We start from the raw sequence: 15,982 nt of genomic DNA on the forward strand, positions 1-15,982 counted from the left end.
AGAAGCTACTGTGGCACCAGTCCAAATATTCACCAAGTGATACTTGTGGACCTTTTACAGAGTAATGGCCATGCTGCACCTGTGTTTGGTGGTGCTTCCACAATAGCAGTAATATAGACGTTTGTCAAAAAATCAGGAAAAGATAGCACTCCCCACAGGACATCGGTCTAAAGTCCTTTATTCCAGGTCATGCGTACATGTGAGAGATGGGCATGGAGGATGCGGGAGTGAACGAGGACGATTGCATCCCCCGTGCCCACCACTCACTTTACGCATGACCTGGAATAAAGTATTTTAGACCAATGCCCTATGGGGAGTGCTATCTTTTCCTGATTTTTTGACAAACGTCTATATTACATGATAGTACTGTGCGGTCCCTGTGGCCGAACGGCAGAGGAATCTCATCATACCGAGGTCAGGGATCATTGTCAGCCATCATACATGTAACAGTCCCATCACTGACAGATAACATCTGCTCCTCATGGATTATTCTCACTGACATCACACAACATGGAGCTGATTCTCTAACTTACCTTGTCCGTTTTCTCCCTTTTCTTCATTTTCTGAGGTTTGTTCCTCTATAGTCAGATTTATTGAAGATTTTCTTTCCTCAGGAGCCGGAAGTTCTGATCAGAAAGTAAAATAAATTCTAAGTATCGATACATTCTTATAGGATCTGCTTTGTATCTAGAATGTAAGTAATGGGACTGCATATTACATGATACTACTGTGTGGAACGAGGCTCCGTAGTAGTGTTGAGCCACCCCCGTAGTGTTCGAGTTCGGTTCGGTTCGTCGAACACCCGTGTGTTCGCCGAACTGTTCGTCGAACTGTTCGTCGAACACCTTCGAACACCGTTAAAACCAATGGCAGGCAAACAAAAACACATAGAAACACATAGAAAACACCTTCAAAGGTGTCCAAAAGCTGACAAACTGCTCAGAAGACACAACTAACACATGGAAAAGTGACAAGTACATATAGTCATGCGAAAAGAAAAGAGGTGAAGGAGTAAAAGGAGGGGGAGACACAGATATAGGCATGTCATGCCCTTCTAAAATCCAAAAAGTGAGAAGCCAAGACGGCCAGTCCGCTCCTGCCCGTGCCACCTCCGTGTCGCCGGGTTTGTGCCAGAGCCGCGGTGAACCCTGACGGCCAGCCCCCCTCTCCCAATACTGGTGCCTGTCCGCTGGTGGGTCGAGAGAGCCCCCCTGTGGTGGAGGCAGCTCTAAGCTTTTTAATTTAAATTGTCCCTCTAATTTGAATGAATACACTTTAAATCCATTTACAAGGATCTATTGGAGGGCAAGTCTCATGCCAGCAGCCGCGTAATTCCAGCTCCAGTAGCGTCCACTAAAGCTGCTGCAGTTAAAAAGCTTTTATAAGGATCGAGCTCGGCTGTCCACCGCAAGGCATCCTAGTGCCAGTCCCAGCCCCTATGCCTTGGGGTGCCTCCTGATGCTCTTCACTAAGTATCCCGTGGTCCCGAAGCATTTCCTTTGAAAAAATTAAGTGTCCAAACTACAGGTGGTGTAGCTTGCTTAACAGCCGGGATAATCCGCAGACTAGCAGACACTGCTACTAGGCACAAAGTATTTCCTGGGCTAGATGCAGTTAAAAATTTGTAAGTAGATACTCTCGTTGGATGCTGAGAAAGCATTCCATAGAGTCTCCTGGCACGCCATATATGATTCTCTTAAAAAGCTTGGGGTAGGGGTCTAGGGGACCCTTTTATAGCCAAAATCACGGCCCTGTATCACAATACGTCACCTAGGCTGAAGATAAATGGAACTGTAGCACCGAGGGCTCGGTTGCTACAGACGTATTGCACCTCACCCAGAGGTGTGATATCTCACTCTCAGATAAGGATGGAGTGTGGATCAGGACCCGACACCTGCATGCATTACACCACATTGCCGTGGGGCAGGGCGACCAATATGCCCCTGAGATGGGCACGACAGTCCCTGTCCCTGGCTGGAGTGGGGGGAGGGAACACTGAGGAAGGGGAACCCTGCAGTGCAGGAGCAGGGAGGAAGCAGTTCCTGGGTGCATTGAGAAGGGAGTATAAAAGGTGGGCACCATCTTAGTTCAGTGCAGAGAAGTCTGAGCAGAAGTGGCAGGGAGCAGGGGCTCTGCATGAGCTCTGCTCCGGAGGCGGGCCTAGTAACAGAGGCCCAGGCCTGCAAGAGGGAGAAGGAAGGAAGAGGAGCGGAGAAGGCTCCAGGAACGAGGAATGAAGGGATCCCAGGGGTGCGGACGGGCGAGTCGCCACCGCACGCCCGAATCCACCTGCGTGGAGGGGTCAGGCCAAAGGGGGAGACCGGTCCCCGAACTAGTGGAGGCAGGAAACGACCCTCAGCTAGAAACCGGAGGCTCTGACATTTTATGTGGCGCAGCCCCTTGCTCCACCCGCTAGGAAGGCACCACATAGGGTCAGGGAAACTGGCGCCAAGTTTACCAAGAGGAGGCCCGAGGCAGCCGGACAGAAGTGTTGGTAAGAAAGGCCAGACAAAGGACACACAAAGGGGGTCCTGTGAAGCGCTCCAAAGTTATCTGGGAGTTGTCTGAGCCCCTCACCTGGTGAGCACAGTACGACGTGGGCAGCCGTTACCTGCAGACGTGGTCTGGATAATAAGAACTGTGAGTAAAGGCCCTGAACTGCATCACTGACTCCGTGTCGTTACTGCTGCTGCCCTGCACCATCACCCCCATCCTCCGCATACACTGCCCTGAGGCTATACTCCTCCCGTGGGGAGTTATGCTACGCTCTGCTGCACCCACAACACCAGCCTTAGCGGTCTGCCCTGTAGCGGCGGTTCACTCTGACCGCAATCCACGGGTGGCGTAGTCGGACATTTAAACATCAAAACCACATAAATAGTTCCGCCACTGGTTTGACCGCCCTGAGCCACGGAACCGGATCGCCGCCACGAAGACTACAACCACCAGCATCCAGCAAAAAGGGTCCGGCTCCGGGTGTCCCAAGGCCCAGGGGGTGCGTCAGAACATTTTCATCACCTTTCACAATCACCAATGGGACAAGGCAGGGATGTCCTCTGTCCCCTCTCTTATACATCCTAGTGACGGAGCACCTGCTCTCATCAATTCGCCATAACCCCAATATTAGGTGGATTGAGGTGGGAGGCACCGAGTACAAGTGCTCTCTATTTGCTGATGATGTCCTAGTATATATCACTCAATCACATATATCCATCCCTGCTGTTATGGCTGAAATAGATCACTTTGTTACATGGTAAAATTTTAAAATCAATGCAGCGAAGTCTGAGGCCCTCGATGTCTCCCTCCCTAAATCCATATAGGATTCCATCCAGTCCAACTTTCCCTTTGCCTGGCCCTCACAGGGTATCAAATACTTAGGAATTCCTATTCATAGAGACCTCTCCCATCTATGTTATCTTAATTTTGGGCCCTTTATTGAACAATTCCATACAGACCACGGTTGGCAAGTTAGAACTGTAAGATTCACTACGTGAACCACTGGTGTTTTGTGGAAAAGCACATGTACACCGCGTTCCAAATTATTATGCAAAAAGTGTTTAGGAGTGATAAGGGAAGAATTTGTTTGTTTGTCAGTTAAACTCATTGATGGTGATGTGTGTCAGGGCTCTTTATATCACTGTAAGCAATTGCAGACACCTGTGCTAATTAGTTTGGCAGGTGTGTCCAATGAAAGGCAAGACTACTTAAGAAGGCTCTCTCACATTATTAAGCAGCCTACATTTTCTGCCAAAATGGGAAAGAAAAAGGATGTGTCGGCTGCTGAGAAGCAACAAATTGTGGAGTGTTTAGGTCAAGGCATGACTACAATCAACATTGTGCGATGATCAGGATGAAGTGTCTTGGCAATCAAGAAGTATGTAGCTGATTCACAGTACACACGTGTGCGTGCTGATAAGGGCAAATTGAGGACTCTTTCCTACAGGCAATTACGTCAGGTTGAAAGAGCAGCGGCAAAAAAGCCTTGTCATAGCAGCAGACAAGTTTTTGAAGCTGCTTGTGCCTCCAACGTCCCCCGAACAACAAGATGCAGGGTCCTTCAGAGGTTTGCAGCTGTGCATACGCCATCCTGTCGACCTCCTCTATCCACTTCACACAAGCAGAAACGGCTCCAGTGGGCCAAACATTACATGAAGACTGATTTCAAAACTGTTTTGTTCACGGATGAGTGCCGTGCAGCGCTCGATGGTCCAGATGAATGGAGTGGAGGATGGCTGGTTGATGGACACCCCACGCAAACACGGCTACAGCGCCAACAAGGAGGAGGTGGAGTAATGTTTTGGGCTGGAATCATGGGGAGAGAGATTGTCGGCCCCTTTAGGATCCCTGAAGGCGCTAAAGATGAACTCCATAATGTATGTGGATTTTCTCAAACAGCACTTCCTGCCATGGTTCAAGAAGAAGAACCGTGTATTTCACAGCAAGATCATTTTTCTGCATGATAATGCACCATCTCATGCTGCACATAAAACATCTGCATCTCTGGCTGATATGGGCATAAAAGGGGACAAACTTATGGTGTGACCCCCATGCTCCCCTGACCTCTACCCCATTCAGAACCTTTGGAGCATCATTAAAAGGAGTGTCTATGATGGCGGGAGGCAGTTCACATCTAAGCAACAGCTCTGGGAGGGTATTCTGTCCTCATGCAAAACAATTGAAGCAGAAACCATCCAAAACCTGACAAATTCAATGGACGAGAGAGTTCAGAAGCTCCTTTCGAACAAGGGGTCCTATGTGAAAATGTAACATCACCTAGAATAAAGTTTTGAGTTGAAAACTGTTTGATTTCAGTTTCTAACAACCTGCTAATGCTTATAATTTCAAAAATGACCATTTTTTTGGTCTTTATTAAAATGAAAAGGTTGATCGAAAAGTTTGGGGGATCTAAGAGTGTGGCAACCCAGTAGTCATGATTACTTCGAATTCTGACAATATGAGGGTCATGCTGCAGGTAGTGCAGCAAGAAGGCACTTATGTGTCTTGCGCATCTCAGTGCCCCAAAATTATTTTCCGGGCTAGATGCAGCTAAAAATTATTTTTAATTTTAAATCTGGTGAAGCTTATTATAGATGGCCTAATAGGATCAGTGCTGCACACTGCTACAAAGCCCAAATTATTTTCCAGTCAAGATACAGATAAACATGATTAGTAATTTGAAAGCTTAAAACGGTTGGTAGGGTGATTTTAACCAATCATCAAGCTTTTACTCTCCCCAGGATGACACAGGGGTAGAAAAGTCGTTTCGGATCCATGATTTGTTCATCTTTATGAACGTGAGTCTGTCTACATTATCAGTGGAGAGCCGCGTGCGCTTATCTGTCAGCACACCACCAGCAGCGCTGAACACACGTTCAGACAGAACGCTGGCTGCGGGGCATGACAAGATCTCCAAGGCGTAAGTGGCTAGCTCCGGCCATTTATCCAGATTGGAAGCCCAAAATGAGCAAGGGTCCAGTGACACAGTCGTGGCTTCAATGTTTACTTGGAGATACTCCTGTACCATCGTCTCTAGGCGTTGACTATGTGTCAGACTTCTTGTCTCCTGTGGCCTTGCAAAGGATGGGCTAAAAAAGTGGTGAAATGATTCCGCAAAATTGATGTTACCAGCAGATACTGTGGTTCTGTTACGGTTTGAGTGCTGAACACTTGACGGTCCCACGGTTGGCAAGTTGGAACTGTGAGATTCACTACGTGCACCACTGGTATTTTGTGGAAAAGCACATGTAAGATTCTGCAACAGTCTCTGCTGATACTCCTGCATGCGTGCATCCCTTTCTATGGCAGGAATAATTTCTGCAAATTTACTTTTGTACCGGGGATCTAACAGTGTGGCAACCCAGTAGTCAGGATTATTTCTAATTCTCACAATTCGAGGGTCATGTTGCAGGTAGTGCAGCAAGAAGGCACTCATGTGTGTTGCGCATCCAGGAGCACCAAGTCCCTGTTGTGTTGGTGGCGAGGTAACAATCATGCTTCCTTCCTCTGTCCTCTCCCCCCAACCTCGCACAACAGAAATGTGATCAAGGTCTCCCTCATCTGATGAGTCTTCCATCAGTTCGTCCTCCACTTCTTCCTGGGCTCCTGCACCTTCCTCACTAGTTTGGCTGCTACCATGCGCCCTGGTAAAATCATCTCCCCCACCCTCACATGCCTGCCGCCCTGGTGCTGCCGACCGTCTGGACCTTGCAGATGTTAGCCCTTCCGCATACAACTCCTCCTCCTCTACTTCCTCCACCTCCTCTTGTGCCACCACCTGACTCCGAATTCTGTTTAACATGTGCTCCAGCATGTAAATCACCGGAATAGTCATGCTGATAATGGCATCGTCAGCACTAAACATCTTCGTCGCCATTTCAAAACTGTGCAGAAGGGTGCATAGGTCCCTGATCTGAGACCACTCCTCCAGCGTGATTTGCCCCACCTCTGAATCTCGTTGGCCCAGGCTATACGTCAGAACGTATTGCACCAGGGCTTGTCGGTGCTGCCACAGTCGCTGCAACATGTGCAGAGTTGAATTCCACCGGGTAGGCACATCGCATTTTAGCCGGTGAAGTGGCAGGCCCAACGACTTCTGTAGAGATGTAAGTCGCTGAGCTGCGGGATGCGAACGGCGGAAGTGAGCGCACAGCGACCGTGCCCTCTGCAGAAGGCCATCTAGTCTGGGATAGTGGGCTAAAAATTGCTGGACAACCAGGTTCAACACGTGAGCCATACAAGGCACGTGTGTGACATTGCCCCGGCGAAGGGCCGCACCCAGGTTTGCAGCATTGTCGCACACGGCCTTCCCTGGTTTCAGGTCCAGTGGAGACAACCATTCATGAAATTGGTTCTCCAGAGCTGACCACAACTCCTCAGCTGTGTGACTCACATTTCCCAGACATTTCAATGTAAAAACCGCCTGATGACGTTGAGCCCTACTGCCAGCATAGTAAGGAGGTGTGCAGGATCCCTTCTGCGCAGTTAGAAAGCTTGTGGCATGACCAGACAGGCTTTGGGTGCAGGTGGAAGACCGAGAGGAGGTTGAGGAGGCAGAAGCAGTGGAGGAAAAATGACATAAAGAGGATTGACGCACAACTCGTGGGGACGGCAAGACTTGGACAGCAGCCCCTTGTCCTGCTGTCACCATAGTTACCCAGTGCCCAGTCAGCGACATGTAACGCCCCTGTCCATGCCTACTCGTCCAAGTGTCTGTGGTGAAATGCACCCTGTCACACACAGAGTTTCTCAAAGAAGCGGTGATGTTGTGTGCGACATGCTGGTGGAGCGCAGGCACACCTTTCTTTGAGAAGTAGTGCCGACTGGGCATCTGGTACTGGGGCACTGCGACGGACATAAGGTCTCGAAAATCCTCTGTGTCCACCAGGCGGAAAGGCAGCATTTCTGTAGCCAAGAGCTTGCAGATGGTGAAATTCAACCTCTTAGCTTTCTCATGGCTAGGAGGAAATGGTCTTTTACTTGTCCACATCTGAGGGACCGAGGGCTGGCTATTGTGCTTAGACGGGGTTGATAAGGGTGTCCCCGGCAAACTGCCGGTCTGTGAGGAAGATGCAGGCGGACATGTTAGGTTGCCTTGATCCAAAGGTGGTGCTATCGATGTCGGACAGCGCTCAAGACCAGCTGGTGTTACCACCTCAAAATGATGACCTGCCAATCACGCTGGCTGTTGCGGGTAAAGAGGTGGCAGGTCTGCGCCCCAAAACAGGTGTGACTGCTGTCCCCCCAGTCACAGAGGATGAAGAGGCCGCGGATGCACAAGATATGGCAGACGGTGGTTGGCCCGGCCGGCTAGACCGCATTGTAGCACACTGAGCTTCCCACTGCAACTTATGCTTCATGTCCATGTGCCGATTCATGCATGAAGTACTCAAACTATGTATTTTTTGGCCTCTACTTAGCTTTTGCTGACAAATGTTACAGATAACACGAGTTGGGTCATCTTTATCGATCTGAAAAAATGCCCAGGCTATGCAAGGCTTAGCACCCATGCGACCTGAAGAGCCACCACGACTTGTGGTGAGAGGCAGAGTTGTGTTTGAGGATGCAGTTGTTGACGTGCTTCCAGTACTACGTCTCTGTCCAGGAAGGCGCAACCTGACCTCGTCGTCACTAGCATCTTCCTCCACCTCCTCTGCTGACCTCATCTCTTGGCTGACTGTGGGTTGACAGTAAGTGGGATCTCCGACCTCATCATCATCACCCTGTGCGTTATCACACCCGTCGTCCTCAGAGCCAACCTGTTCCTGCCCTGACAAAAAACTAAAGTTGTCGCTCCAATCAGGTATTTGAGTCTTATCATCGTCTTCCTCATTGTCTCCACCAACAGGAGTTACAGTTTGGGAATGAGGGTCTACATTATGGTCAGAACCTTCTGCGTCTGGTCCTGGATCCGACTCATAAAGATTCTGGGCATCAGTGCAGATCATTTCCTCGTCTGGATTCACAGAAGCGCTGGAGTCGACCTCTGATTCCCAGGCTATAGTATGAGTAAACAGCTCTGCAGACTCAACCATCTGTTCTACCTCATACTCAGACGGGCAGCTGGAGATTTGGGAGCTGTGAGGAAGCAAGTGCGATTTGGGTGACACCTTTGAGGACTGGAGTATTTGTGATGTTGAAGTTGATGTGGAGGAGAGCCCACTTAAAGGAGCACTTGATATCCGTTGAAGCACCTGCTGTTTTTGTGCCTCATCTGGAATTTGTAGCGATTGGCGTGGCCGTAAGAAAGGGATCTTATCACATTATCCGCTAAAAGAAGTAGACATTTTAGTTTGGCTGGAAGATGGTCTTTCTTCTGCACCTACCCCACGGACACAACCTTTTTTCCCCTTCCCAACACGCCTATTCCCCTTTCCACCAGCAGCAGGCCTTTTTCCACTCATTTTGGTGGTTAACTAATTCACAACTCTGGAGTTGTTTGCACAAAAAAACAATGGATGGTAACCGAGCAGAGCTGAGTGGCGAAACTGTGGTATTAGGCCAAAACTATTGGCAGGGTTAGATGCAGAAAAAAATTATTTTTAATTTGCAACCTGATGGAGGTCAGTATAGATGGACTAATAGACCAAGTTCCACACACCGCTAGAAGCCCAAATATTTTTTCAGAGCTAGATGCAGAAAATTTTTTTATTCAATTTGCAACCTGATGGAGGTCAGTATAGATGGACTAATAGACCAAGTCCCACACACTGCTAGAAGCCCAAATATTTTTTCAGAGCTAGATGCAGAAAAAAATTATTTTTAATTTGCAACCTGATGGAGGTCAGTATAGATGGACTAATAGACCAAGTCCCACACACCGCTAGAAGCCCAAATATTTTTTCAGAGCTAGATGCAGAAAAAAATTATTTTTAATTTGCAACCTGATGGAGGTCAGTATAGATGGACTAATAGACCAAGTCCCACACACCGCTAGAAGCCCAAATATTTTTTCAGAGCTAGATGCAGAAAAAAATTATATTCAATTTGCAACCTGCTGGAGGTCAGTATAGAAGGACTAATAGAACAAGTCCCACACACTGCTAGAAGCCCAAATATTTTTTCAGAGCTAAATGAAGAAAAAAATTATTTTTAATTTGCAACCTGATGGAGGTCAGTATAGATAGACTAATAGACCAAGTCCCACACACTGCTAGAAGCCCAAATATTTTTTCAGAGCTAGATGCAGAAAAAAATTATTTTTAATTTGCAACCTGATGGAGGTCAGTATAGATGGACTAATAGACCAAGTCCCACACACCGCTAGAAGCCCAAATATTTTTTCAGAGCTAGATGCAGAAAAAAATTATATTCAATTTGCAACCGGCTGGACGTCAGTATAGAAGGACTAATAGAACAAGTCCCACACACTGCTAGAAGCCCAAATATTTTTTCAGAGCTAAATGAAGAAAAAAATTATTTTTAATTTGCAACCTGATGGAGGTCAGTATAGATGGACTAATAGACCAAGTCCCACACACTGCTAGAAGCCCAAATATTTTTTCAGAGCTAGATGCAGAAAAAAATTATTTTTAATTTGCAACCTGATGGAGGTCAGTATAGATGGACTAATAGACCAAGTCCCACACACCGCTAGAAGCCCAAATATTTTTTCAGAGCTAGATGCAGAATTTTTTTTTATTCAATTTGCAACCTGATGGAGGTCAGTATAGATGGACTAATAGACCAAGTCCCACACACTGCTAGAAGCCCAAATATTTTTTCAGAGCTAGATGCAGAAAAAAATTATTTTTAATTTGCAACCTGATGGAGGTCAGTATAGATGGACTAATAGACCAAGTCCCACACACTGCTAGAAGCCCAAATATTTTTTCAGAGCTAGATGCAGAAAAAAATTATTTTTAATTTGCAACCTGATGGAGGTCAGTATAGATGGACTAATAGACCAAGTCCCACACACCGCTAGAAGCCCAAATATTTTTTCAGAGCTAGATGCAGAAAAAAATTATATTCAATTTGCAACCTGCTGGAGGTCAGTATAGAAGGACTAATAGAACAAGTCCCACACACTGCTAGAAGCCCAAATATTTTTTCAGAGCTAAATGAAGAAAAAAATAATTTTTAATTTGCAACCTGATGGAGGTCAGTATAGATGGACTAATAGACCAAGTCCCACACACTGCTAGAAGCCCAAATATTTTTTCAGAGCTAGATGCAGAAAAAAATTATATTCAGTTTGCAACTTGATGGAGGTCAGTATAGATGGACTAATAGAATGATGCTATGCCCAAAAGATTTTACTTCACTAGGTGCAGTAAAAAAATTGGTATTCTATACACAGGTGGTATATCTTGCAACACAGATAGGCTACTCCACTGACTAACACACTCTGCAATAGGCCAAAAAGGATTAGCTTTGCTAGATTCAGCCAAATGCTGTGAAAAAAACTTGCTCAGCACTGGCACAGACCTGCCTGGCAAAAACTGATAGGAACTGATGTAACCTAGTCCTGAAAAGGACTCCAATTACAATTAGTCTTTACTCCCACAATCTATCTATTTAAGAGCACAGACCTGCCTGATAAAAGTCGTAGGAAATGCTGTAACCTAGTCCTTAAAAGGACTGCAATCACAACTATTCCCTACTCCCAAGCTATCTGTATATTTGTGCGAAAATTGGCTTGAAATTAACAAGGTATAGCGCACACAGCAACAGCGGTGCCGTCTAACACGCAGCTGCAGCAGTGAGAAAATGGTGGCGACGGGGAAAATGGCTTGGTCTTATAGGGCAAGGACATGTGACATACACTGCCAATCACACATGCCCTTGCTTGTGTGAAAAAAAGCACTTCGCTCCGTGTGTGCGCTGCTGATAGGCTGACAGATTGCACCTCCCCACTGCAAATGCGGGAAAGAGAAAAAAAAATGGAGATCTTCATTGTTCCTGCAGAGATCCATCCCCTGCCCCTCCCCCCGCCCCGCTGTACACTCAAACTGCGTATTAACATTAATTTTCATCATTACTGAGAAAAAATCCAGTTATGATTTTGGTGCACGAACAGTTATCGAACATAACCTCGAACAGCCGAATTTTTCTCAAATTGTTCGTGTTCGCCGACCGGCTCGAACACCGCCCAAAACAGCTCGAATTTGAGATTGGCGAACAGTTCGAGTAGAACAACGCTCATCTCTACTCCGTAGGTCACTGGCGGTCATGTCACCGCTCATCATTCCGGCTCTCACGCTCTACTCTACGAGATTCGGCGGAGTACAGCGTGAGACCCGGCAGTGGCTGCTGCTCCAGTCTATAGAGCCTCGTTCTCTCAACTGGGCTCCATACACTGGAAGACAGAGATCTGGGATCGTCGTGGTACCTCAAGGTGGACTATGCCAGACCAGCGTGGGACCTCCATGTGGACTACAGTGAACTGTTCTTTTCTTTAATAGATGGGTTTGGTATTTTGTTTCAAATAAAGATTTTTTTTGTGTTTTTTTTTCTCTTTTTACTTATTCGGTTAGTAGTGGTGGTGTCTGATAGACGGCTCTCCATTAACAACCCATGGGCTTGATGTCAGCGCCAGCTGCTGACGTGAAGCCCACAATCCCATTACCCTGATTGCCAATGCACCAGGGCAATTGGGAAGAGTTGAGGCTAAGCGCTAGAATTGGAGCATCTAATGCATGTGCCATTTCTGGGCAGCTGAGATCTGGTCTTATTAGGTTGAGAGATATGCATGGATCTTCCCAAGCTATTTATATCAGCCTCCAGCTGTCAGCTTTCCCTTGGCTAGTTACAAAAAATAGGGGGGACCCCAGAACATTTTTTTAATTAATTTATTTATTTTTACACTGACCCTCATGCCACTTATGATCCAGCATTCATATGGGCCGGGTCACGGGTGGAGCTGGCCAATCACAGCCATGCCGATAATTGGAATGGCTGTGATGGGTCCAGAAGCGCCCACAGCCTTGAAGCTTGCTGATTGGCTGCGCTGCAACCTTTCAATAAGATTTATTTGGCTGTCGAACTTGAAAAGTAACACGGACTTATTGGAGAAGACCGTGTTTGGGGTTCTACACCGGCCAGTAGGTGTCTGGTTTGAACCCCGAACTTTACTGTTAGAGTTCGCTCATCCCTAGTGACAATCCCATCACTGACATATCATATGTTCCAAATGAATTATTCTCACTAACTTACATCATACAACATGGAGCTGATTCTCACACTTACCTTTTCTGTTTTTCCCCTCTTCTTCATTTTCTGAGGTTTGTTGCTCTATACTTAGATTTATTGAAAAACATTTTTCTTCCTGAGCTGGAAATTCTGTTCAGAGAATAAAAAAAAAACTCAATAATGATATATTCTTATAGGAACTGCTTTGTATCTTTCCTGTATATAATAAAATTGTTCTAGTCCTGTCTCCTCCAGAACTGGTAATCAGTAAAAACTGTACAAAATTAGGGAAATTTAGATACAGTATGGGCCTGCGGATAACTGGGATCCATGGAACATGGATAACATAGGATACCAATAACAGAGAAACCAAATGGAAATATTTGAGCTTTGAAGTCAACATTCTCATTTTTTGGCTCAATACATACCTGACAATAGGAACGAGAATGGCAAGCTGAAAATAGCATTGTCTCTATTGCATACAGGAAATGATTCTTTCTGCCTGTTTTGGAGAAGAAAAACGTGTAAGTCACGAGTAAATGCAGTATGAAAGGGATTGTCTCACTAGAATAACACCGACTATAAGGCAAAAAACAACTGCCCAGAATAGCTGGCATGTAGTACTACATCTCCCTACAGTGTGGGCACCAGTAAAAATGTATGACTGGCTGCAATTATGGACTGTTATCACCAACGTTTTCTAAAGCCAAAGGCACAATGACTTCTAATCATGGGACGGTGGATGATGTATTTGATATTATGGTATTTGTATCCTATATTTGGGATTGTACATTTATCAGCTTGGCGCTCCCAGTAATGACCCTATAATCTACTCACATTTCTAAGAGGTTTGTGCTGGATGCTGGAGTACACTCTGCAGGAGACTTAGGATCCTCATTGTTCATCATCTTGGTAGCCGTGGTACAGAGCTAAATGCGGACAACAAGAAGATATTAAATACTTTTTTTACTTTTAGAGGTCTTATTTTTGCATATTTTGGATTTATTGATCTCATACTTACTTTAGAAAGCCTTTCAGAAGATGATGTAAAATTTTGGAAGTTAAGGCTCTCATTGTCCTCATCCTCTGAGACCATAAGTTCATTTATATCAGAGTGATCTAAAAGACATAGGTAATGAAGTATTATTAGAGGATATCATTATAACTCAGTCATCTTTTATCACTAATAGTAATGGGAACCGATTGTCTCATATTATGGAAGATGAGACAAACAGCCGCTTAGTCTAGATGACGTTTTCTTCTACTTACTGATAACATCCGACACAAGCTGAGGAACGTACTCCGGCTTCTGACTTAGAAGATTGTCAAAGTCTAAGTCAAATAGGAACGGATGACCCTTGATCTCAAATGCTCCTGCTGGAAAAGATAAAACAAAAGTGTTGCGGATATTGTCAGTGACGGCTCCATATCTGAACAATTTAAATTAAAGGGGTGCTCTGGGGAGATAAATAAAATCTTGTACTCTCTCTACATCATAAAGTATAAAGATGAGATGCCCAGTGCACTTCTATTATCTTTAGAACATTTGTAATTCAATGTGAGAGGAGCTGCTCCTCACTGCTGACCCCCTCTAGTCTGGGACAATGCGTCACATAGCTGTGTGCATCTCCTCACTGTGAGTAACAGCCATTTCATCTTTATAGTTTATAAGTGCAGGGACAGTAAAACAATTTTTTATATCCCCAGAATACCCCTTTAATCTTAACTAATGCAATAACTGAGCCAACGTTGATGAAAGAAATAGACTGAAAGTCATATTATCGAGGACTAGAAAGGGATGAGCTGATAGATAAGTGCTGATTCTCATGGACACAAGCGATAAGTGTAATAAGTAAATTGTTACCTGTCCCAAGTCTATGTGCAGGATTTTTTCTGAGCAGTTCAGTTATGAGGATCTGAGCAGGAAAGGGAGGAACGGGATTACAATCCCAATCTACGTCTCCTGTTATATAGAAAATTACAGAAAATGAAACCTTGTTATTGGACTGTAAGATAAAGCAAAGGAAATAACTAAACCAATGTAACAAATCAAAGCAACGATCGGATTATTCTACCTACCAGCGACGATATCTCTATAAAGATCCATTACGGAATCCCCATAAAATGGTGCATATCCCACAAGAAATTCATAGAGGATGATGCCCATTGACCACCAGTCAATAGGTCTTCCACAGCCTTTTTGCAGGAGGACCTCTGGGGCTATGTATTCCGGGGTGCCACAGACCTGGAAACCAACAGAAGAAAGAGATGAGATTGATGATACCATTATTATGACAAGTTCTCGCCATAAAAACACAATGACAGAAGATAAGATAAAATATCAGTGGAAAAATTCTCTAGAAATGAAGAACGTAGAGAAGAAACAGTAATGCAATGAGATTTGTAAAGAACAAGCTGGGTTTCTGTAAGTGATGCTGACCTCATAGTCCAGGAACTCTCTGGTGATGTCTTCTGTTAATTGCTTGTACACGTTGGTTTTTGGTATCATAACACCAACTTTTGAAAGCCCAAAATCGGCAACTTTAATATGTCCAGCAGTTGTTATCAGAAGGCTGTGAAAGAAAAGATGGTTTTAGCCTTACAGACCATGTGATAATAAATGATAACTTCCCGTTTCCCCTTATTCTACTACAAGGGGCACTTACTTCTCTGGCTTCAGGTCTCTGTGCACCACACCATAGCTGTGCAAGTATTCCACAGCAAGAACAGCTTCTGCAAAGTACAAGCGGGCCAAAGAGACAGGTAACGGACCCTCCCTGAGAAGGATCTCACAGTCTCCACCTATAGAATAAAAAGGAAATGTGACCGGTGAGGAGTTTATAAAGAAGATCACAATGGTACAGAATGAGAAGGGAGCAGAAATATTGGGCAGGAGAGAAGATATACAGATTTAATGTATAGTGCACATGATATTAGTCTAAAGCAATGGTGAAATGTCCTCCATGTAACTAATAACAAAGTGATGTCACATCTCATCACCAGCCGGAGATACTGACATGCTCAGTGCGGACATACAGGAGAGATCACATAGACAGTGGCGTACATAAAAATCACAGGGCCCCATAGAAAAAGTTCTAATTAGGCCCCCCCTCAAAGAAAAAGAAATATATAATGTATCTATTGAAACCCCTTGCTGTTCTCACCAGCAATATATCTTTTATAGCCAGTTTAAAGTATGATGCTCCCAAAAGTGTCCCCATCCACACACACACACACTGAGTATGGTATACCCACAGTGAATCCCCTTCCCAAAAGGTTCATCCCACATATTCAGTGTCATTATGATGCTCCCACTCAGTTTGAGGCTTACCCTGTATGATGGCGCCCACAG

The 15,982-nt window shown here is 45.3% G+C and overlaps 2 long non-coding RNA genes across 2 annotated transcripts; both read right to left on the reverse strand.

Annotated features, from left to right (window-relative positions):
- Positions 1-13,466: 13,466 nt before the first annotated feature.
- Positions 13,467-14,010, reverse strand: LOC141169120 (uncharacterized). The gene is made up of 3 exons (XR_012252284.1): positions 13,900-14,010; positions 13,652-13,749; positions 13,467-13,559 (listed from the first exon to the last, which is right to left on the reverse strand). It is a non-coding gene; the product is annotated as an uncharacterized lncRNA (long non-coding RNA).
- A 716-nt stretch (positions 14,011-14,726) lies between these two features.
- Positions 14,727-15,434, reverse strand: LOC141169132 (uncharacterized). Its single transcript, XR_012252285.1, has 3 exons — positions 15,297-15,434; positions 15,071-15,203; positions 14,727-14,875 (listed from the first exon to the last, which is right to left on the reverse strand). It is a non-coding gene; the product is annotated as an uncharacterized lncRNA (long non-coding RNA).
- Positions 15,435-15,982: the final 548 nt, after the last annotated feature.

Source organism: Phyllobates terribilis, unplaced genomic scaffold (assembly GCF_046119375.1).
Source record: "Phyllobates terribilis strain yellow unplaced genomic scaffold, ASM4611937v1 Scaffold_1__5_contigs__length_1240528914, whole genome shotgun sequence".
Taxonomy (NCBI): domain Eukaryota; kingdom Metazoa; phylum Chordata; class Amphibia; order Anura; family Dendrobatidae; genus Phyllobates; species Phyllobates terribilis.